Raw genomic sequence first — 22,796 nt, 5'->3', positions numbered from 1 at the left:
ATTAATTATCTTGTGAAATAGTTCACAAAGAAACAATGATCATGAAAGCAAGAGATGCACAATTGAAATATGCATACTAAAGCCAAAGAAATAGTTCATTTTCATTAGTATGTAGAAACACAAAAATACACTGAAAATAATGAAATAATAGTCTTACAACATTCACTATATATACATGAAAGTGGGTCGGATCTGAAAGCTTCAAATCATTAAGTGAAATTTCCAAGATACACCAGTATAATGATATATTAGTAGCTCCAATAATGGAATGTTAAGTCACCACTTGTTCCTCAAAAGAATGATCTCTCCTATTCCTAGCTTGAGAAGCTAACGTGAAAAGTCCTTGCTTGAGCTATGAGGGTGTATTTATAACAAATGAGGTGACCTTTCACCTCCCATATGACTCTTGACCTCCCTCATGGATCTTGAGCTTCCATGTGAATTTTGAGCTTCTATATGACTTTAGGACTTTCTAGTGACTTTCCACATTCAATGTGTGACCCTTGGGCTTCCACACATTTCACATTTTCTCATTTTTGGAAATACAAACTTACATTCCACAGTTGTGGAAAAACGTTAGGGTCCAACCCTAACCCCCTTATTTATGTAATAGGGTCGAGTCATAGTTATAGTTAGTTAAAGAGTCAATAAAGCCCGTATTAATAATTGTAAGTGGTTGAACCGCATTTAAAGAAAGGGACCACAGTTAGTTGCAAATGGGCCATGGTATTAGATAGATGGAATTAAGAGAACCATGGTAATGACCCATGGTATTGCATGTATGAAACCTATATAAAGGATAGAGACTCCCAATTGAGGAGTGTCGTATCTTATTTTGTAATTGAGCCCTGCTTTATTGGAGGTTGCCTCCTCAAAGAGGCAAGCGAACATTGCTTTCATCTCTAAATAATAAAACACATACTGTTATTTCTCATTTTGTTCTATGTTCTGGGTTGTGTTTCTTCGTATATTTGGTATTCTGGCATCTTCTCGCAAGTCAAGAGCATAACACAAAATACATGGACAACATAGGACTTTTGTGGTGACACTTTGAGAAGCCATAATTTGTTGACTGTGACATAAGACTTCATTGTAGTGTATCAATGCCAAGTTCTTCTCTTTGCTACTATGTCTTCAAATCTTCATGATAGGTCTTTCTTGTAATTCATCTTACCCTTCAAAGGGTTAGGTTATAGTATCAAAGTCTTTCAAGTCTTCTTGAGTTGTCATCTATCTTTCGTAGTTCAGAGTTCCTTTATCTCTTTGTATGATGATATCTTTGTGCTTTGTCTCCACAAGTGTTTTCTTGCAACCTATCCTCGATGATCCCTTCAAATGTTAACTACAATTTTAGGTTGATAGTACCTGTAATGAAGCTCATTCATGACAAGGCAATATCAGTCCCGAAATCACCTAGTCTACCTTGTTTATCATGCAACATGTTAACTGTGATGGGATACTATGCAAGGGTTGAGGAAAGAGGCCTTCTTGGGTGTAGTGTGAAGGATCAGGAGGAAATGAGTGAGGTACTGGGCACTATGAATACATAGCGAGCAATGTCAAGGTAGAAGTAAGTCAAGGATTGCACATTGGGAAAGTTTAGGAGGCAAGGAGGCATGTTGGGCACTGTGATTGCATAGTACGCAACAACTGAGGAGGAGGCTATGGGCATCACATAGTTGGATTCTACAAGGGTCCAGAAATGACCCACTGTTCGCTAGAAGTGTGAATTTCACAAGGTAAGGAAGGGCTAATTAGAATTTCACATTGGGCAAGTGTAATCAACAAGGCTAAGTGATTGAGCTATGAAGCTGCTCAATGAACAGTTGAAGGAGGTTGTCCTTTGGAATTGTGCAGTGCGCAGTTCCAGGAGATAAGAACTTCATCACTGTGGCTTAGGAATGCACATTACACAATTGATGGAGGATACAAGTTGATCATTGATTGTGCAGGTTACGAGGACAAAGAAAACTCCAAAATTGACTAAGTGTCAGATCAATGAAACAAAAGGGTAAGAGTAAAAGCATATAAAAAGTCTTTAACATGATCACACAAACATATATGATCAACCACATGATGAGAAGATACATAGTACCCAAAATCAATACGTATTCATTGAAACGACAAGAAAGTAACGCTTACCTCCAAGTGTGACACTTAAGATACAACACTTTACGACACAAGTGTCGACTGCAAAGAGAAAGTGTGCAATCCCCTAGGAATGTGTCCAACGCATGACCCTATGATAGATAGAATGCACTAATGTAAGAGAATGTGTTGGATCTACCTCTTAAAGGTGTGCCAAAAATACCTTTCACAAAGGACGACACTTCCCCTAACAAAAGATGACACTTTGGATTTGTTTAGAAAGGAACTTGAAAACTTAGAGAAACTTAGAGAACAAGCATGAAACAAATTTAATGACTCAAAAAAGACAGTTCACACGATCGATGGGAGCCTCCAAAATTTGAATGTAGGAAAAATTTTGGAGGGTCTTGCAGCAATGACAATAGAAGGTTTGGGAGAGTGGAGCTCATTAATGAGCCGAGTAACTACCTACCACCTAGTGGATAAGGAGGAGGTAATTAGAAACTACCAACATAATATTGGAAAATGGTATTTTCTTGTCTTATACTGGAATGAGACTCAAGAATTTTCGAAATTAGGTAAGAGGTATAGTGATAGAAAGAAAGAACATAAGGATAAGTTGGCTTGCAATCCACTGGAGCTTCGGGGGACCCTTTCAGGAGAAAGAGCCAAGTTTGGGTGGAGCAATACAACTCCAACATTAATTTCCAGAAAATATTTACAAGTCAATACACTAACTCATATTCTTAGAATAGTTGTTACATACTATGATTTTTATGGTTGAAATTCTATGTAGCACTATAGTCATACATTTTTACAAAGTTCTTTGAAATGTGCATGAGAATGAAAGAGAAAGAAAACTAGAATAGAAATTATATTAAGCTAGCATTCAAAATGATATAAGTATTTTGTGTGTATACATGTATAGAATGGTGAACATGACAGTGCAAACATATGAAGTAGAATAGGTAAATGGTTGACTATGTAATGCCTTTGGAAAGCTCTGTATTAAGTAGATACTTTAAATAAACAAGAATCTAGTATTTGAGTAAATGGTGAATGGTATATTTTTAGTAACAATTTAAAAAAAACATATGGCGTATAATGGAAGTGTTTGTTCTTGTGTATAAATATAGTAAAAGTAAGTACTGCAAACTTTGAATCAATGGAACTGAATGGTAAGGTCATAATTGACATGACAAATTAAAAAAAAAGGAATAGAATTTGAGCCATAGTTCTAAGTTAAACCTATTTTTAGTTATAAGAGAAATGGACAAAAAATATTTTATTTAAATAATTCTTGAGAGAATGACATAATTCTCTATAAGGAACCTCAAATAAAAATTGTTAAGTGAACGTAAATGAACAAAAGTGGATTAGTAGTAGTCCACTACTTAATTTGGAATAAAAATGGAAGAAAAACCCAACAATGATTTAGAAATTTTATAATCATTATTCTACAAATTCTATTAAAGAATACAAACATGGAAATATTACTATAATAAATGCTCGTAACATACAAAATAACCAAGAAGAACCTGAAGCTCGAGTTATATAATAATTTCTTTTGAATTATCTAAACAAAAAAGTATGAGTTTACAAATTGTAGTTTATAAGTAAGGCCGAAAAGACCCATATCGTAAATTACATAGAACAAAAATTTTGGACTGAAGGATTTCAAACTTAATCCTCTTTAATAATACACTTAGGGCACTATATCCTTAAACAAAAAATAAATGCCCCTTAGGGTAATAATATGAACAATTTTCCATATTGGAAGTTAAAGCATAGATCTGGGGTGTCTATCTTCAACAAGAGAGAGTCAACAACATGCATAAGAATGAACAAGAGGTTCAAAGAGCATCTGACCTGTAGGGAGGATGCCAAACTCATTAATTAAATTGAACAATCTCCAGAGTAAACGAAAAAAATTGTAAATGATTTGACTAGGTTTAGTATACATGTGAATTATCAAACAAATTGGATGTAAGCCAAAGGTTTGTCCAATGAAATTATTGTTAAACAGAATATCAAGAGAATACTTTCTTTTTTTTAATATAAAAGGGGTTATACCTAAGAAAAAACCTCATTCTAAAAACCTGTAATTTATACTTGTAACAAATGTTAAACCCATTAAAAATATGGTAATGGGTTACCCAAATAACAAACTTGAATAGGATGAAAACTCTGAAGTATACGCTAAGAAAATTCCCACATAAGGGAAAGTGGATTTTATAGAGTATTTATAAACATAGGTGTGGAAAATGAATAATTCCAAGATTGACCAACGATTATATAAAACCGAGGAACGTTAGGGTTTAAACCTTAGAATCCCTAATTCAAAGAAAATCAACTAAAGTATAAGAAAACAACTGCAAGAAAAATGTTGAGGGATTTTCCCTAAAAGTAATTAATAAAATTTACCTGCCAAAAGTAAAAACCTTCTTGAGACATGGCACCCTGCCGACAACAAAAACCATTCCCGAGGAACAAAAACTTATCAAAAGAAGGTCATAATTGTTTTGTAGCTTTGTATCAAATTTGCGTATAAAGGAAAAGAGGGTTAAAACTGTTGAATATTAACAAATTAAAAGGCATAGTAATTGAGAAAAGTGAAGGGTGAAAATTAACTGGAAACATGGAGCAATCACAAATGCATTATGCTAGCCATCAAAGTAATTTTGCCAAAGATTGAGACCCATGAGAGTTTTAGTATCAAAATGGAGAAATATTTAACCTGAAAACCCAAGAAGGATAAATGAGCAGTTAGGTTAACATTTTGGGAAATATATGAGCAAAGAAGAATAAATACATAAAAAAAATATAATTACAAACCCTCAAATGACTCTATCTCTCACCAGTTTGAACAAACAAAGTCGATTTTTTTTTCGCCATAGTGAAACGAATATAGACTGGCAAAAGCAAATAATATCAACTGTCTATAAACATTAATGGTGAAATATTGGAGTCTAGTCATGGAGCTTAGAAGGCTTTGTCTGAAATTAAATGAAAAACAAATGACCAAACAATTTGACGAATGAGAAGGTCATTACGACAAAAAAAGAAGAAAAAAAACTTAAATATTGAATACCATGGATTAAACCCAAAAACGATCTTAGTCGTTGATTGAAGTTTCACATATTTCAATGTTGGGTCTTGTGAAGGTAGGTGGAGCCATCCTCGTGGCTTAACGAAATTATTCCATGTTTACAAGGAAAACCACATAATAAGTCTCTTTATTGCCCCCCAAACATGGTGTAAGGCTTATTATATAAACAACCTTAAAACACAAATCAATAATATGTGTGTGTTGGGGGGGGGGGGGGGGGGGGGGGGGGTGGGGGGTGTGTGGAAGAATTTTGAAAATGAATATATCTTGGAATGAGTCTTCTTATTAATTCTAATGAGGAATGTAAGGACTATATAAGCCTAATTAGATATACTTATAGTTATAATGAAATTATGAATTATGGTGGATTAGAAGGCTTTATAGTGATTCTAAGGGCAACAATCGTTTAGCATATCAACACTAAAATCATTGAATGAAAAGCATAATTAGAAATTATATGGGAAATTATAAATGTGAAATAGAGTAAGGAAAATATTTTTTTAAAACTTAAGGTTTAAACTTGTACCCAAGTATTGTAAAAGAATATTGGATAGAGATCAAGACTGTGTCAAAATATTAAAATATAAGCAAGGGGGATATCGTGTGAGTACAATATCTAAATTAATTATATTTTTTTTAAGGTGGGTTTGGTGTGTATAGATAGGTATGTTACACTCTCATTTTACCGATGACATGATTTTATTGGGTGGGCCTATTCTATTATAGCTTCCCTCCATCCCATCATGCTTAATGTCTTATAGAAGTTGAAATCCAAATTTAGTCAATTGGGCGCTTAGTGGCTAAATCTCACTGGTCACCTAGTATTTATTCAATTTGTTCTCTCAACTCTCCTCCTTTATCAATTCTCAGACTTATTAGCTCATATTTTCTTTTGAAAAGTAACAACACAAGAGATATACATGCTTTTGTGGCAAGGAGGAAAATCTAACACCTAGTGGTATCATCTTGTAAATTGGGTTGTATTTCATTTCCCAAAAAGCCATGGAGGACTATTGTGTCAAATATCCTTCCCTCATGAATATGGCCTTTGGTGCTAAGTTACTTTGAAGGCTTCTTTCAAGAAATTATGATGAGTGGAAAAGTTCATTCATAAAAAACTATTTTGAAGAAGAGTGCCTTTGCTACTTGGATCTAGTCCCATTAATGAAGGGAGACACTCAAATCTATAAACTCTTGTAGGTAGTACTCCTCCTAATATGTGCTTGGCATCACTTGGACTGCTAAATGTGGTAATAAAATCAACCTTTGGGATGATAGTATAATCACAACCCTTCCCCCTAAACCAACGATCCAATCTTCCTTCCACTAAGACAATGGTTATCATACGATGGTAGAAATACTCTCTTTGACATTTCAAATTGGTCAAGAATTAGAGAATGGCTCCATTGGAACCTAGGAAAGACACATAACCACGTCAAACCCAATATTGTAATTCTCCATTCAATTTTGAAAGGATTTGATCCTAACGACATTTTAAATCAACACTACACAAGGTGGGGGAATATTGTTTATTGAGTTAACCAAGAATACAAATTCCAATGCTATCCCAATGGAATCTCTCCATAATTAATCATATTTTCAAATATACAAAACTTGGATGGTTTTATAAAGGTCAACATTTTTTACTAGACCTTAGCCCAGAAAAGTATTCTTACCATAGAAAATATGAGCAAAAGGAGCTTCCAAGGGCCTTCAATTTCTGCATTGTGTCGCCTCTGCTTTGAAACATCAACATACCTTTTTTTGAAATGTGATTTTTCAAAATTTGTATGGAAAAATTCCATCCATGGTCTTTCTTATCAAGTTCAATGACCTAACTTTGTGAACCAATTCTTTGATTCTTGGCCAAAGATCTACTTGAGTTCTTTCTTTTAAAAGTCGATTTTCAAGTGGGTATGGGTTACCCTTCAAAAATACGTTCACTAGAAAGTCTAGTTGGAATGAAATAAAGTGATTTTTAGGATCTTTGAAGTCATTTAATAGAAGTAGCATTGAGAGCGAGATAATTATTAGAAAAGCATCTTACAACATCACAACTTTTACTTTCTAACAAGCAATTGTTAGATCTTCCAAAAAAAGCTTGATTCAATGATTTCTTAACCCTTTTCCTCTGGTCATAATCCTCCTTGGAGTTCACAATTTTTGATAAATACTCTCAAATATGGTTAAAGAAGCAAGAAGATTTTGTCCTCCATTATAATGGAGCCTCTAAGTGGAACCGTGTTGTTGAAAATGTCAGCGATGGGGGGTAGGGTGTGGGTAGTTCTATGCCTTAGAGGAAAATGCATACTTTATTTTGCTTGGATTTTGGGTCTAGTCACTAGAAACCAAGTGAAATCGTATTCACTGCTTCAAGGATTGAACCCAGAAACCACCATAAAACATGACATTCTACGAGTCATTGGTGATTAAAAGAACCTGATTTGACACTTAATAACATGCTATACCCCTCTAGATCCCAAGCTAATCTTAATCTTTAGGCATTTTCGATTGGGGATTTCCTCCTCTTGGTTGTGGACTTCCTTCATGTGCACATGTACCTCAAGTCTAACAATAATTCTCTAGCCAATATAGCAGTCTCATGTTCATAGGGCTCCATACATATTAACTCTCACATATACACACATCCCATCCCATGATAAAGTTAATTTCATGAGATATCATATGATGGATGAAACAAGTGGAGAATTAGCATAATACCTACTCTCAATGGTTTCCATGGGTTGTAATATTAGCACACATGAATGCTATAATAAATGGAGTTGGTTGGTAGATCTCATTTGCTATGAAGGAAAAATTCCTACGTTAGCAAATTCATGTTAGCTCCATGAGAAGGACCATGTGTTTTATGATGATGGGGCTTGTTCACATTTGTTATCACCTATGGTAGTTCGGGGTGTCTATTGCCTCTCAAAACAACTCTGTTTGGACATCTTTTTCTTCCTCTAGTATTTCACTCTATTTCAGTTTTTCTCCTATGTTATCTATAGTATGTAATTTTTTTGGTACTCTATTTCAGTTTTCTCCTATGTTATCTATAGTATGTAATTTTTTTGGTGTATATTATAGAATTTATATTATTAGAAGCTTTTGGAATACATAGATCTCAATTTCTTTTTTCACTAGAGACTCTAGTTTTTGTCCAAATTACTATAGAACATAGCCAAAGATACAATTTTTTAGATGTAAATTTATTGTGAGCTTTGGCAACATTAATAAAATTCCATAATTATTTATGAACTTAATCTTTTGTTATTCATAATGTTTAGAGAAATAACTCTTTCGGATCAATCATAATTATTGTTTAATAAAATGTATTTGTGAATTTCTAAAAATTCTAACTATATCTAATGACTAAATTACATATTACTTTATAAGAAATGCGATGAGAAATAAATACAATAAAAATGATAATAATTAATTAATGAACAAATATTATTAAAATATAATAATAAATAAATAAATAAATAAATAAATATATATATATATATATATATATATATATATATATATATATATATATATATATATATATATATATATATATTTTAACTTTTATTGAATTCAAAATTTAAATTATTCTTAAAGAGATTAAATTTGTAAACTAAATTTTTTATTTATAATATTTTTATCAATTTATTAAAATAAATTGATTTTGATAATTTAACTTATCAAATTTAAAATAAGTTAAATTTATGATATGTTTAAATAGTTTTTAATGAATATTTAAAATCTCAATTAATTAATTATAATCAAATTAATATGTTAATAATTAAATTTCACTATTGATATGATTACTTTGGTTTACTTATGTTAGAAAATTATATATTACGGAGCAATGGAACACATAAAATATTGTAGAAATATAAACACAGAAAACACATAAAATAAGAGAGAGACAGATATACGTGGTTCACCCAGTTTGGGCTACGTCCACGGAGAAACAACTAGTCCTTCTTTTTTATATTATCCAGCAAACTGAAGACATACAACCTACAACAGATCCGCTGTAACTCCCTCTTCGCTCTCAATCTCCTCTCCCTTCCTCACTCAGCATACAGATCTACATAGACGCAATACAATTCCCTCATATAGAGTGAGGGGTTGTCTTCTAGGGTAAAAAACCATAAATTAAACATAACTTCTACCATCAGATCTCCGCCTAATGAATGGCCAAGATTGACTACGAAATTACGACATTTTACAAGGCAATTTTACATCTATTCTTAGCTTCGGGGGTGCTGCCCTCGAAACCCCCCGCCAGGAGGGGACTCCCCAAAGGTCACAACCGCTCCCCTTGGACCCCCCTGCAGCGAATATTTTACGGGTGGAAAAACTGGGGTCCAATGTGGCGATACCTTCAAATACAGAAGATAGCAGGGTCCACACCCAACAATCTCCCACTTGGAGACTGATTATAGCAACTCCACCGCTGCTTCATTTGCTGGACAATGACTCCACTTTGGACCTGGCTGTTTCTCATCTTCATCATACTTGAAGACCAATTGAAACTGAGCAGATTCTTAGTTTCTCCCTAGTTACAACTTTTGTTAACATATCCGCAAGATTCTGGCTAGTGTGTATCTTTTCCAGCTTCAACTGTCCATCTTCCAACACTCACTGTATGAAATGGTACTTGAGCTGTATATGCTTAGTCTTAGAATGAAATGCAAAGTTCTTTGTAAGATGTATGGCACACTGGCTATCACTGTATAACCTACCCAACTCCTGCTTCTTACACTGGCTATCACTGTATAACTCCACCGTTGCTTCATTTGCTGGACAATGACTCCACTTTGGACCTGGCTGTTTCTCATCTTCTTCATCATACTTGAAGACCAATTGAAACTGAGCAGATTCTCAGTTTCTCCCTAGTTACAACTTTTGTTAACATATCCGCAGGATTCTGGCTAGTGTGTATCTTTTCCAGCTTCAACTGTCCATCTTCCAACGTTGACTGTATGAAATGGTACTTGAGCTGTATATGCTTAGTCTTAGAATGAAATGCAAAGTTCTTTGTAAGATGTATGGCACATTGGCTATCACTGTATAACCTGCCCAACTCCTGCTTCTTACCCAATTCATCCAGAAACCTTTGTAACCAAATCATTTCTTTACTAGCCTCTGTAGCAGTTGCAACATACTCTACTTCTGTTGTTGAGAGTGCAACAACACTTTGCAGTTTTGAGACCCAACTGACAGCTGTTCCACCTACAGTAAACACATACCCTGTTGCGCATCTCCTGTTATCTCTATCACCCGCCATATCTGCATCAACATATCCCTGTAGAGCAATGTTTGAACCACCAAAGCATAATGCTTGAGTTGTGGTACCTCTCAAATACCTGAGAGTCCACTTCACCGCCATCCATTGTTCTTTTCCTGGATTGTTCATGTACCTGCTTACAACTCCCGCTGCATGTGCAATATCAGGCCTTGTGCAGACCATTGCATACAATAAGCTTCCAACTGTTGATGCATATGGAACTTTAGACATATGAGCCATTTCTTCCTGAGTCTTAGGACACGCCTCCTTACTTAATTTGAAATGGCTAGCCAAAGGTATACTAACTTGTTTTTCATTCTGCATATTAAACCTTTTCAACACCTTTTCTATGTACTCACTTTGAGACAATGTTAATTTGCGATTCTTCTTGTCTCTAGTTATTCTCATACCAAGGATTTGTTTTGCAGCACCCAAATCCTTCATTGCAAATGAGTTTGCCAATTTTCTTTTGAGCACATATATTTCCTGCATGTTAGATCCTGCAACAAGCATGTCATCTACATAAAATAAAAATATAATATAGCTTCCATCATTTTTACTTTTGAGATAAACACAATGATCAGAGTGACACCTAGTATAATCTTGTTTAGACATAAACTTGTCAAATTTTAGATACCAATTCCTTGGATCCTGTTTTAAGCCATACAAGCTCTTCTTCAACCTGCACACTAGTTTCTCCTTACCTTTTACCTCATATCCTTGTGGCTACTGCATATATATCTCTTCCTCCAAATCCCCATGGATAAAGGCTGTATTTACATCTAACTGCTCAAGATGAAAATCTTCAACTGCTACTAGACTTAAAATAGTTCTAATTGAAATCATTTTAACAACAGGAGAAAATATTTCATCAAAATTAATACCTTTCTTCTGTGCAAACCATTTCACCACAAGTTTAGCTTTATACCTTTTCCTACCTCCATCTTCTTCCTTCAACTTGTAAACCCATTTATTCTGCAATGTTGTTTTACCTGCAGGCAACTTGACTAAGTCCCAAGTCTGGTTATGTGCTACAGAGTCCATCTCTTCTTTCATGGCTTGCTCCCACTTCTTCCTGGTTTCTACTTGCACTACTTCTTCATAACATTCTAGTTCACCAGAATCAATCAACAATACATAATACAATGAAGGAGAGTATCGTTCAGGGGCTCTACTTGTCCTGGTAGATCTTTTAACACCACTTTCAGGTGTTTGAAGTGCTTGTTGCTGTTGTGGTTGTTGATCATTATGATTTTCAGGCACCATCACTTTTCCTGTGATATCGTCAAGCACTGTGTATTCTCTGTTTTCTTTTTCCTGTTTCTTTTCCTGCAACTGATCCTTATACAAAACCTTTTCATTGAATATTACATCTCTGCTCCTAATGATTTTATATTTTTCATAATCATAAAAGCGATAACCAAAATCATTAACACCATATCCAATAAAGGTACATTTCTTTGATTTTGCCTCAAGCTTTGTTCTTTTTTCTTTGTTAATGTGGACAAAGACTTCACAGCCAAAAGTCTTTAAAAAAGAGTAGTTTACGTTTTTACCTGTCCATGCCTCCTCTGGAATACCACCATCTAAGGAACTTGAAGGCCCTCTGTTTATTAGATAAACAACAGTATCTACAACATATACCCAAAATTGTAAAGGTAATCCTGCATGCAATCTCATGCACCTTGCACACTCCATGATTGTCCAGTTCATCCTTTCTGACACACCATTTTCTTGTGGTGTTCCTAGAACTGTCGTCTCTCTGCGAATTCCATTCTCAAAACAGTACCTATCAAACTCTTTGCTGCAATATTCACCTCCATTGTCTGATCTGAGACACTTCAACCTTTTTCCTGTCTCATTTTCAACCAAAGCTTTCCATTTCTTGAAAGTATCAAATACATCATATTTATTTCGAATACAAAAAATCCAGGTTTTTCTGGTTGCATCATCAATAAATGTAACATAATAACGAGAGCCACCAAGAGATGAACCACCAAGAGATGATACCTGAGGAGGTCCCCATACATCTATATGCACAAGCTCTAATTTTTCGATTTTCTTTTCTTTCCCAACTCTAAGGAATCTAATTCTCTTCTGTTTTCCATAAACACAATTCTCACATAATTTTAAATCAACATGCTTCAAACCTGGCAACAAATTTCTTGAGTGAAGAATCTGCATCCCCTTCTCACTCATGTGCCCAAGTCTATGATGCCATAATGCTGTATCTTCTCTTGTAGAGGTTAAAGCATTAACAGAATTAGAAATACCATTGCATAAATACAATGTACCAACCTTTCCTCTTTTTGCTATTACCAGGGATCCTTTAGTGACCTTCCAGGTTTTATCTGTGAAAGTAGTTAGGCAACCTTCACCTCCCAACTACCCTGTCGAAATCAAATTTTTCTTCAGATCTGGAACATGCCTTACCTCCTTCAATAGCCACTGATTTCCATTTCGCTGTTTTATGAAAACTGTACCCATTCCAATGATTTTACAGGGTTTATCATCACCCAATAGAACATGTCCAAAGTCTCCTTAAACATAATCATAAAAATGTTTCCTATCAGGTGTGGCATGGAATGAGGCCCTTGAATCTACCACCCAGGCATCAATAATATTTTCTAATGAAAGAATCAAAGCATCTTGCAACACATCACCTGTTACATTCGCTTCATGATTAGTTTCTTGCTGCGCATCTCCTTCTTTTCCCTTCCGAGACTTGTAGTATTTCTTCAGGTGTCCTTTCTTCCCGCATTTCCAGCACACTATCCCCGATCTGGACTTTGATCTGGATTTTCTTGACTTACTGCGATATCCTGGGCTCTTTCCTCTTTCCATTTTTCTTCCCCTAGTCTCTGTAGTCAAAGCATTACCTGATGTCTTATCGAAGCTTTTCCGTCGCATTTACTCACTAAGGATTGCACCGACAGCATCATCAAACTTTAAAGTACTAGATCCAGAGACAGAGTTACTAATGGCCATAACTAAACCATTCCAACTTTCTGGCAACGAGCACATAAATAACAAAGCCCTAACTTCATCATCAAAAGTTACCCCTACAGAACTTAACTGACTTCTAACTGTATTAAAATCATTTAAATGCTCTGCAATAGATCCACCTTCTGACATCTTCATATTAAATAAATGCTTCATAAGAAGTACCTTATTTGAGGCCGAGGGTTTTTCATATAGTTTCGCCAATGCTGACATTAAACCCTCTGTTGTAGTTTCTTTTGAAATATTAAACACTATCGACGCCGCTAGGCACAACCATATTGTTCCAAGTGCCTTTCTGTCGAGAATATCCCATTCTGTGTCTGTCAGACTCGTCGGCTTCTTTGTCTTTTCGCTCAATGGTAGGTACAGATCTCTCTGATACATATAATCTTCCATTTGCATCTTCCACAGCTGGTAGTTTTGGCCATTGAACTTTTCGACCCAAAACCTACCATCTTTCGCCATTGCTCCCACTCGAACCAGGAACCCTTCTATCCTGTGAGTTAATAAGCCAAATAGACCTTTGGCTCTGATACCGGTTGTTAGAAAATTATATATTACAGAGCAATGGAACACATAAAATATTGCAAAAATATAAACACAGAAAACACATAAAACAAGAGAGACATAGATATACGTTGTTCACCCAGTTTGGGCTACGTCCACGGAGAAAGAACCAGTCCTTCTTTTTTATATTATCCAGCAAACTGAAGAGATACAATCTATAGCAGATCCGCTGTAACTCCCTCTTCGCTCTCAATCTCCTCTCACTTCCTCACTCAGAATACAGATCTACATAGACGCAATACAATTCCCTCATATATAGTGAGGGGTTGCTTTTTGGGGAAAAAAACCCTAAATTAAACATAACTTCTACTGTCAGATCTCCGCCTAATGAACGACCAAGATTGACTACGAAATTACAATATTTTACAAGGCAATTTTACATCTATTCTTAGCTTCGGGGGCACTGCCCTCGAAACCCCCCGCCAGGGGGGGCTCCTCAAAGGTCGCAGTGGCCCCCCCCTGGACACCCCTGCAACAAATATTTTACGGGCGACGTTGCCGCCCTATTTTGAACTGGAGTCCAATGAGGCGATACCTTTGAATACAGAAGATAATCAGGCTCCACAACCAACAACTTAATAATTAAATCAATTTATACCTTAATAAATATTTAAATGGAGCTTCGAGATGGGTAAGAGCCTAGCAACGACTTTGGCGCATCCAAAAGAGTTGACTGGATAAGTCGACCACCTCTTAATTCTTGATTCTGACTCCACCATGGAGCAGATACCACAGAAGAACTCTTGTGAAAATCTGATGGGACTCTTCTCTTGACCCTAACTTCATCAAGGGGGCAGACACGGCCACCAAGAAAATATGATCTATGTTCAAAGCTGGAAAATAACATGTTGATTGAAGAGTACATACCCATATCATATTAGTAAAGATAAAATCAAGTTATGTTATTATAATTATTTTTCAAAAAATATTTAAAAAATATGTTATTGATGCTGATGATGATGGTGGTGAGATCAAACTTTGGTCTATCGGACTTAAGAAGTGAATTATTTAGTTTGATTTAAGATTTTATTCCTATGCTCAAAAAGCTTGGAGAGAAGTCTTCCGAGCTCATTATAATTTTGACATCGTAAAAGGTTAGGAATGTCAGTATTACAACAAAGATTATGAAACTTAGATCTAATGTGGTTGTACACGGGGTACTCTAAGAGGAAGTGATTTTCATCCTCGATGTTCATATTCTCACAGAGATGGCAGATCCTTTCCATCCATGGTGTTTTAGGAACTGCCCAACGACTCATTTCACTATGGAGCTCATGAGAGTTTGTTCTATTCTTGGCTATATTAATTTTCTTCTTTGAGCTAGTTAAAACAGAGAGATACTTTTGATCTTCTAGGGTGGGGTTGATGACCTCTTTATAACGTCTTAATTTTCTTTTAGCTACTAAATCTTTCTCACACCACATTTTTTCTTTGAACTTAGAAGTAACAATATTTTTAATGTTATTAATGTTTTGCAATGCAACATTCTCGTCGATCTCCCAATGGTTTAACCAGGCCTTGGTGTCTTTATAATTATTTCGACCTAACATGGTTTATACTTTATCATCACTTAATTAATGGTTTAAAAGAATTAAATTAAGCCAAAAAAATACTATATATACTACAAGTTTTAATAAAATTAACTAATTTATAATAATATGTATCAAATTATGTTCTGTGATAAGGTATTTTGTTAAGATATTTTGTCACTAGTTCAAAAATGTGGGTAAAAATCTAGCTATACTAAAGTTTGATGAGTGGCCTTATGACTCACATAACCTAACAAACAAACAAAATAAGTTAAATTATATAACGATATATTATAATAATATATTTCATAATTTTTAGAATTCGAAAGTTATTATAAATAAAAGCATGCTTAATTTTGAATTGGGATTTAATAATTTTAATTTAGTTATCAATAAAATATTCTTGGTAATATAAACGAATAAAAAATTGATATTTATTTTCAAAGTAGGTAAGTTGATATTATTTTCAAAGTAGGTATGTTTTTTTTCTCTTTTTCATTAAATTCATTAATTAAAAATGTCCCTTATTAAATTTATTAATTAAAAAATTGTCATATAAAATCAGTTATGGTTTTTTGGACATATGGTGTTGATGAGCCAAGGTATTGGCCCATAATATTGTAACAAGGTTTATTTGAAGATTAAGAATCTCCATAATAAAATAAAGTGAATCTCCATACTTAAAAATCTTGTTAGATGTTGTATATCTGTTTAATTTTTATATTAATCTTTTTTCTTAAATATTAATAATAATAATAAATAAAATTATAATTTACTTAAATTTTTAATTTTAATTTTAATAATTTAAAATATATAATAAAATAAATATTTTGATATTTATTAGGGAAATTATAAGAAAAATAATTAATGGAACAATTATTGAAACGTGCAACGAAAAGCAAGCGTTGAAATGCATTCAGGATGGGTTCACTCCTGCGTCTGCGTCTCCATCTAACGCCAATGCTTCCATTACTGAATTGGTACCAAGGTAGTGGTAAATCTGCAATGATTTAAGAAAAAGATTTGGGACAGTATGTTCAAAAGTGGCACATATAGCATCACTTTATTATAAAATGTTCAATTATGGAATATAATGATGAATGTATTTTTAAATGGAAGATAGGGAATGTAAGCCATTTGAAGGATTTAATTTTGTTAAAAAAGATATTAATAAAAATTATGAAATACTGTAATCAAATTATTTTATTATAAAAATGTTTTATTATTTTGTTGGTGTATTTGATTTTTTTGTTTTTTGTGTGTTGTTTTTTTGTTTTTTCAATTTTGTGTGGTGTTTTTTTGTTTTTCAATATTTTGATATTTTTGGTAGGTATAATAATGAAAGTCCACAAATATTCGATGACACTCATGATATGGAAGTGGAAAACTCCAAATTTATTTAACATCTCTCTACTTCTTAGTTGAGGATGGGCAAGGTTACTAATTTGGACTTGCAAGTTGTCTAAAAATATTAAGTGGCAACCATCTGGTTGTATTTTTACCAAACCACTGTTTTGTCTTTGCCACCTTTTCCTTCCTTTTCTCATTCTACATGGTTTCTCTTGTGTTTTATTTAGTCTATGGTCATCTTGTCTTGTGCTTGGTTTTTACAATCTCATCTTTTTGCTAGGTGTAAGGATGGAAACTCACAAATCTTCCATGCCACTTGTTTCATGGAAGTGGGAAACCCAAAATGGATTCAAGGTCTCTTCACTTCTTCCTTGTGATAATGTGATAATAGCACATGAGACAAATGAGCTTAGGGCTTGATAATATAATGACAAACTTTGTGTTGTGCATGTAAAAACTAATATTAGAATTTTGCAATGCACTTCAATATGCAGGTAAAGCCTAACATTGAAATTTACAATGTCTTCCAATGTCCATTGAAGTGGAGTATTTAGCCATAATGAATTATACATTTTCAAATGAAGTGATCCACATATCCTCAAATGTAACATAGTTCCAAATGAGTGTAAAGGATAAATCATGAAACTACTCATCATAGTGGACAAACATATAAATTAGAATGTTTCCTAATCATGGACTTTGTAGAGCACCACCATGGACTAGTTGAATGTTGCAAAATATATATGGATATTTCAACAATCCAATAAGTTAATGAAGCTTGAGGGTTACATATGTGAAGTGCATAGTTCAGGAAAGCTGGATGAGGCTAGGTTGCTAGGGGGACTCCGGAGTTTGGCTAAGTGTGGGATCAGTGGAAATGATGTGAATAGTGATAGAACTTGACTACAATCACACACTTGAACACTTAGTGATAAAACATAGACCATCCAGAACATATAACACATACTTCGCTTAATGCTCCAACCTTTGTGGCAACTTACGGCAAGTGTGGCTCGGATGTTAGACTTTGGGAGGATAAAGGTGACACTTGTGTAAGAGTGTGTGAAGTGTGTGTGAAACATGTCTATGTGGCGAGGACAACCCATTCTCACAAATATTTCCCCTTGAAGCAAAACAAACTTCCCTTTGCATGACAAGCGATAATCCCCATGCCCAAAGATGATGCACACTATATAAAGATAAAAGCATGAACGACTCTTAAGATCGAAGAGAGGAACTCAAGATCATCAACTTACTAGTAAGTGACTAAGGAATGATCGATCATAGGATCCATAGTAGGCTCCGAAATTGGGTGTAGGACAAAATTTTGGAGGGTGTTGCAGCTGCTACAACAGTTTCCTTGAACACGATTTCCTTTAGTGTCGAAAAGAAACTGCGTGGCCAATCATGGTCTGTCGATGGTTTTTTATCTGACAAGTTTGTCTAAAAATTAAATGAAATATATTCAATGTCGTGTGGATACTAATAACAAAAATATCCAATGCAGTTCACATATTCAGTTGGACATGAAAAATAGAGATCCATCTTACCTTGGCGATTTTGAAATGCTGAGATATATCCTGGATGAGGGCGTCGAGATTGATGTTGTCATTTTTTGCACCAATTTCAATAGCTTCTTTAACCTTCTTAGTAAGTTCGGGAATTGTTGAAGTGCTGAGAGAGGGATTTCCACTTCCTGGAGACTCATGGGGTTGGGGTTCACTCTATGTTGCAGTAGAAGAAGATGAAATTTCCATGGAGGAAGGAGAAACATCATGAGAAGTGGAGGAAGGAAGGATATAATAGTACAAGAGAGGATGCAATAAAAGAAAAACCCCCATCTCTACAAAATATTTTTCTAAGACAAGGAAAACCCCTTCCTCAACTAAATTCATTCTGAGACAAAAGAAGAAGCTATGTAAAAAAATAGAATATTGTGTTTTTATTACAAAACACTAGCGTAGCAATAGTTGGGTACAGGGGTTTGAATACCTTGATTCTATATAATAAAAACCCTATAACATAATATCAAACCATAACCAGATAATTTGAGGATCCTAGAACTAAAGAAAACAAAAGGATATTAAAAAAATATGTCTTATTACTTGATTAGAGCAAGCCATGTGTTCTCAGCAAGAAATGTGATCAAGGAATCAAGGTTTCTCTTAGTCTAGGAAGCCTCCAATCAAGTTAGAGACCCTTGTATAAAATATTAAAGAAAATAAAACCAGGTTAGTAAATAGATTACTAGAATTGTATTTTACCTCCTATTTGTAGCCAAGGAGTGTTGAATAAATCCAAATCCTTGTGAAGAAAAATGACCTCATTTACCTGAGTTTAAACCCCAACCAAAAGTTGTAACAATCATAGATGATGGAGGAAGTATAATGCAAAATGATAGGCCATATGGGTAGTCTCTAACATTGGTGAGGGGTTGATTTTCGATGCCCATTTGTTGCCCTTTGTTTAACACTCCATGGGGTTGAAGTCGACATTTGTGGTGGTTGATGCCAATATGCCAATATTAGTCTCTTATAGTGGAATGAAGAGACAAACAACTTGAGCCCGCGGGATGAAGGTAAAGAGTTTCTTTTTACTTTTTTCTTCCAACAAATTCTTCCATCCATTCAGTGGATCAATGTATACATATATTATATAAATACCCAAAATCTCCAAATAAGTGGAAAATACCTCAAAATCCCTAGGGCCGGAAATGAAATTCATGGGCCCCTAAATGTCTCAAAACCCACAAGGCCCTTAAAGAAAATTCATAGGCCACCTTCTTCCAGTTTTCAACTTCCTTAAACCTCAAAAACCCTAAACAAAAGAATAAATAACCAACAATAAAAATAATGAAAGGATTTCATTTCAATTACCAAATGTGAATTCTTCCTTCATTCTTTGGGGATATTGACCTCTCCTTCATCGATCTCGACCTGGACATCCTTAGGATCCTTTCCATCCACCGTGCAGTCAACGGAGAGGCATGTGCCTAGAATCTCCTTCATTGTCGTGGATAATTCCTTTGCCATGGACCTCAGCCTCATAACCCTAGAGATATCAATGACATCATCGATGGAGATATTTCCATTGTGCTTGATGTTATTCATCTTCTTCCTATCTCTCTCGAGCTCCTTGAGGGATTTTATGACCAACGCAGCTGCAATCTTCACCACATTGACCTTCACCTTCCTGGTTTGAATGGTGAGCTTCACTGTGACCCTTAAACCCTTCCAATACTTTGTTGTTTCCTTTGCAATGTCCTCTTGGATCTTCTTGGGCAACAAACCCAAAGGGCCAATCCTAGGGGCCAAAGATAAAGCAACTCCCACTTCGCCCCCTGTGAACCTCATGTACACTTCGACCACTTGGGAAGGATTAAGTTTTGGCATGAATGTTAAATTTTTTAGAAAACACTAAAGAGTCTTTGATTCTGTTGCTGCTATGGTTGTTGTTGCCCTTTGCAAATCGAAATCCACCTATCACTAAATCCGAATTAATAAAATTTGCAAAATGAAAGGGATTTTTCTTTTGTCTTAATTTAAGACAATTACATACGACTTGAGCCTGCCAGATGTAGGTAAAATGTTTGTTTTTCCTTTTGTCTTTATTGAAGGAAATTAAAAAGCTATCATATTTTTTTTTGGAAATAAAAATTCCATCTTAAATAAACGTCTTAAAACACCACTTCTTGTAGTAGTGAGAAAACCAACTCAAATAAATCACACACCAACCATTGCAGAACAGTGAAATAATAAATCAAAACAAATACCAATTCAAACATGATTGTTGACGAATAAAAGAATAAATCAAAGAAAATATTAATTCAATAATATGACCAAGCAATCACATAATATTGAAATTAAACCAAACGTTGACCAACCCATCACATAATATTATAATTGGAAGTGTTAATTAAACACATGGTATCATTCATATAGATTAACCACATGGTATCATTCATATAGATTAACCACATGGGTAGAGGAGAGTAAATTTTTGAAGCATTATTGGTATGTCTGTGCAATGCAAGTTCTCCACTGTGCGATGACATTCAACATGCTAATGAATATGCACTTCCATGGAAGAGATTCTACATGCTCTCTCTTTTTCAGCCAAATTATTACGATATTCTACTTCATTATTGTTGATTCAACCCTGGTCAATAATACTCTTCATGGACATATTTACAACACAATGACAAAGACACCCACATATACTTGCAAGGAAATCTCTTAGTATAAGAGAGGGAATACGTTTGAGAGAAATTTGAACATAGTGTTTGCTAGGATGTTTCAATGCACAAAGCAAACTGGGCTTAACATCTCTTTGTATGGCCAAAGTCCTAACAAAGTATACGACCTCCTCCAATATAGAGAAGACATGAAAATCGATTAATACTACAATTTTTCACAATATGCAATGTCTACCCTTCAATGTCTACCCTTTGAATTACACTATGAAAACTACAATTTCATCGGAAAAATGGACACATGTTTATGGTATTTTTACTCTGAGGGCTTATGGGAGGACATGGTTGTCTATATTTAGTGAGTAAATTTCAAGCGGTTGTTGAATATTTACTAAAGAAATTATCAACTGAAGCAACACCTGAAACGAAACTATTTTCTTTGATTACTACATACTCCTCGTCTCAAAACATTTACGGCATGGTCTAGTGCACTAGAGATATATCTAGTAAAGACTACACAACATGTCTGTCATACACAATCAAATAACATATTCACATCTTTTGTATATGTAGGAGTTCAGTATTGGAGTCAAAGTTTCATAGTTTGTTATGAAAGATATCCTTTCTTTAATCTAAGTGTACTTACAACACAACAAAATGGTCAACAAATGAAGAGTTCAAATAAAACAACCATAATTTTAGGGGTTGTGGGTGATTTAGTTCTCATGTTAACCCTATGCCTCTCTGCAACTTGGAGAAGATTGAAGTATGCCTTATTTGGAAAGGGATACAAAGGTACTATTGGAAAGGAAGAGGAGGCACAACACAAATTATTCACACAAAACACATGAGTTGTGGATCTTCTATTGATCACACAAAACTTGACAATTACAATGAACCTGGTGAAGGGCATTTAACCTTTTTTGAATAACGACTCACCTAAAATAACTTAACATGCAACCACATATAAATTCAACTATGACTTAACTCGACTCGACTTGACTCTCTAAATTTAGCCAACTCTTCATGCGTGGGTAATTAGCTTATTTTAACACCCCCCCTTAATTACGACTGCTAAACTAAGACATGACTCATGATAACTCAATCATGCCTACTGGTCTATGTCTCAGCTAGGCTTACAACACCCAATTTTCTTCTATAACACTCAAACACATCTTTTGCTAATGATTTAGTAAATATATCAGCTAATTGATCACTAGATTTACAAGGCTTTAACTGAACTTCTCCATTGCTCACAAGTTCTATAACAAAGTGATATCTAGTATCAATATGTTTGCTCTTTTGATGAAACACACTATTCTTGGATAGTGCAATCATTGAGTTGTTGTCACAATATATTATTGTTGATCTTTATTTTTTCTGCTTGAGTCTATCAAATACTCTTCTTAACCACATTGCTTGACAAGATGCTGATGTTGCTGCTACCTATTCTGCTTCTACTGACAAAAGTGTCACACTAGGATTCTTCTTATATTCCCATGAAATCACACCTAAACCAAGATGGAACACACAACCGGAAGTTCTCTTCCTATCATCCAAACTACATGCAAAATCACTATCTGTATATCCAATCAAATCCTTCTTTTCTGTACTTGCATACATTATGCCATAGTCTCTATTTCTTGCTATGTATCTCAAAATTCTTTTTCC

The 22,796-nt window shown here is 34.6% G+C and overlaps 1 pseudogene; it reads right to left on the bottom strand.

The window, feature by feature from the left end:
• Positions 1-19,827: 19,827 nt before the first annotated feature.
• On the bottom strand, positions 19,828-20,325 carry LOC149174997 (large ribosomal subunit protein uL11x pseudogene; annotated as a pseudogene).
• Positions 20,326-22,796: the final 2,471 nt, after the last annotated feature.

Source organism: Pinus tabuliformis, chromosome 4_1 (genome assembly GCF_031772625.1).
Source record: "Pinus tabuliformis cultivar Carrire ecotype Pingquan chromosome 4_1, CPIR1, whole genome shotgun sequence".
NCBI classification, from domain to species: domain Eukaryota; kingdom Viridiplantae; phylum Streptophyta; class Pinopsida; order Pinales; family Pinaceae; genus Pinus; species Pinus tabuliformis.
Note: the sequence above shows the minus strand (reverse complement) of the source record. Positions and strands in the feature narration are given on the sequence as shown.